This window comes from Puma concolor, chromosome B1 (genome assembly GCF_028749965.1).
Source record: "Puma concolor isolate L17-30 chromosome B1, mPumCon1.1.hap2, whole genome shotgun sequence".
Taxonomy (NCBI): Eukaryota; Metazoa; Chordata; class Mammalia; order Carnivora; family Felidae; genus Puma; species Puma concolor.
The window spans coordinates 140,808,605-140,811,679 of NC_141670.1; positions in this window are offsets into that span (position 1 = coordinate 140,808,605).

Sequence of the window (3,075 nt, forward strand, 5' to 3'; positions counted from 1 at the left end):
CTCTAGAGCTTTGAAATGACGCATGTCATAAAATACAGGCAAGTGATTATATAGCAAACCTCATGTCCTAAGTTCCTAGTTCCCGCTTTCCTCTTGAGTCACGTGTAATAGACTGGCTATGTGAAATTACAGAAAATCAGATTAAGTCCTAATGAAGAGCAATGGCAACCAGGAATTTGCTGGTGGTTTCAAATTGTTCCCTTTCCCCACTTCAGGTTGGAAGAGATCTTGAGTGTTGTTGAACTTGGAAATGCTGTGGAAAATGTCATCCTGCTAGGTGAAAGAGATCCCACCTGGTGGCAGTTTGGATTGTATTCTCAGCACATTTCAGGAGACAATACACTTGCTAACAATACTTGGGCACAAAGAATGTAGTTATAAAATGCTCAGGCAGGACCCCCTCGGTCCTGATGTCAGGTAGTTTTGGGCACCAAGATGACTCTTTCGTTTTTATTTCTGTCCTTATGACAAAGTAAAACCTCAGTGTACTGGTTGATGTAGTAGGACAGGAGGCTTCTCTCTGGGGATGGAGAGTACAGGGGTAAACGCCCCCCCACCCCCCCAGTAGTCGGCTTTGTGAGCTCTGAGAAGAGAACAGACTCTTCATCAGCGAGTTAAAGAGCTCCTTTCTTTGGACTCTTGAAATTCAGCCAGTTTTCAGGATCCCCCTAATAAAAGGTAGATATTCCTGGGAAGGCTAACACCTTGAGCATTATCAACTGGTGTCAGTTAACACTTTGAGGGAGACTTTGGAGAATTGCTCAAAGTTGGTAGAGAAAGAAAGAGAAAATGGAACCAGCACCTGGGATGAAGTATTGCCTCCCTGACTCTGTCATCCAGGATCAGCCCTGCTTTAGTCTCCAGAACAAGTGGACTTCTGTCTTACCTCAGTGGCCTTGGGGAAGTCATTCAACCAAGCTAGTTTCTAGTTTAACTGTTAATTGGAGAGAGTGATTATTCTTTATCTCATGAAGGGTGTTTGGAGAATTTATGGTCTATAAAACATTTGCCATTTTCAGTGTGAGGAAGTTCGTAAGTACAAAGGGTTATTATTAGTTTTATTATCGGATTGGAAAGGAGAGCCAAGTAGCACCTCAGAGTAATATTCTGTGGAAATATTTCTCTTTACTTCTGCAGACAGGAGGCCTTTTGTATCTATTTTCCATGTTGTGGTAGAAGTCCTGCTAAATACTGATGAGTGTAGATTAGGTCCTGATCTAGAGGAGATGTTGTTGGCATTTATTACCTAACACAGGTGTTTTATGGTGTTTCTTATCAGGGAGTAATAATGGCCAAATGCATTACTGAGCCCTGCTCAAAGTCAGTCTTGATAGGAGTTTTTAAAAATCCTCTGAAAAAAGTGGGAAGGCCTTCTCTTCCACACCCACAGTCATACGATTATCCTAGTGCACAATGGCAGGCCTCACTCATATTCCTGCCAGTTTAGAACAATCGCTTGCTTACATTCTCTAGCTCTTTCCACACACAGAAATAGGACAACAATATCCAAGGATGGCCTGGGGTCTTCAAGCTCCAGGAATCTATAGTGACTGTTCAGAGCCTAACATCTTTAACATTTGAACTCTTCAGTCCAGAATTTCAGGGCCTCTTTCAACAGCATCATTTCTATTTACATTTTTCCATAAACTCAACACACCTAACCATTTTGTAGCAAATGGCCTGCCTTTGTGTAAACTCTATGACTGTAAGGACAGTTATGGCCTCAGAACCATGAAAAGCATCTGGTTCACAGTAGCTGTTCAGTAAAGAGTTATTGAATGCATGAATAAATGATTTAAATCCTGAAATACTTTTCCTCATTCTCTCTCATAATCTGTGTTCCTTGAATTGTCAGAATCTGGCTCAAAACCTAATTCCTTCAGGCAACCTTTTAACTCAGTGTGATACATCTTTGGACATGCACTGCATGTATAATACTATGACCTCCTTGATTGAGCCCACCTGATTATACATGCCATTCTACTTATTTATTTTTCACTTTTTTATTTATTAAACATGTTTATTTATTTTGAGAGAGGGAATGAGAGCACACCCACTTGTGCACAAGCAGGGGACTGGCAGAGAGGGAGAGGGAGAGGGAGAATCCCAAGCAGGCTCCACACTGTCAGTGCAGAGCCTGACAAACGATGAGATCATGATCTGAGCCAAAGCCAAGAGTCAGATGCTTAACCGACTGGGCCACCCAGGCACCCCAGTTTGTCCTCCTATTTCGACTCCATACTTAAGTTTGAATTTAATTCCCCCAAGCTGCTGTTTTATAAAAGCGAGTGTTTTATTTATATGTAAGGAATTCCTTATATGTAAGAGAATGGGCCTCAGTGTCAGAAGCCAGCCTTGTTCTTTTGCCTCTCCAATTGGGATTTTGAGGTAATTTGCTGAACCTCCCTAAGCCTTAGTTCCTCTATATATTACACATACACACATTTGTACGTAATATTACTAAAATACTTGGAGGATTAAATTAATAAAACCATTCTCTCAAATCTCTACCATTCCTTGGGAGTGGAAGCAGGTTGCTAAGTGATATCTGCAAAGATTTGTGCATAGAGGGTATAGTATTATCGGGGAGAAACAAGGTTAGGAGAGGATCTTTGCAAAATTTATCTTGTGGTCCTGAATGAAAACTTTAAAGAATGCCTTAATGTTTTCTTTTTGTTTTAATTCTTGTTTTGTGGACTCTTTTACAAAACCTGGTGTCCTTAGCATAGAGGTTTCGAGGCATATATATGGCATAGCATGTATTCAGTACTTCATTCTTTTTCATTGCCAGGTAAGATCCCTTACATGGATATACCACATTTTGTGTATTCCTTCACTTGCTGATGGACATTTGGGCTGTTTTTATATTTTCATTATTACAAAATAGAACTGCTGTGAACATTTGTGTACCAGTTTTACCTTGCATTTTATGATTTCCATTTATAGGAAGTACCTAGACAGGCATGTCCATGGAGACAGAAAGCAGATTAAGGGTTGTCAGGGCTTGGGAAGAGTGATGGCTTAATGCGTATGGGATTCTGTTTGGGGCGACACAAAGATTCTGCAAGTAGCTAG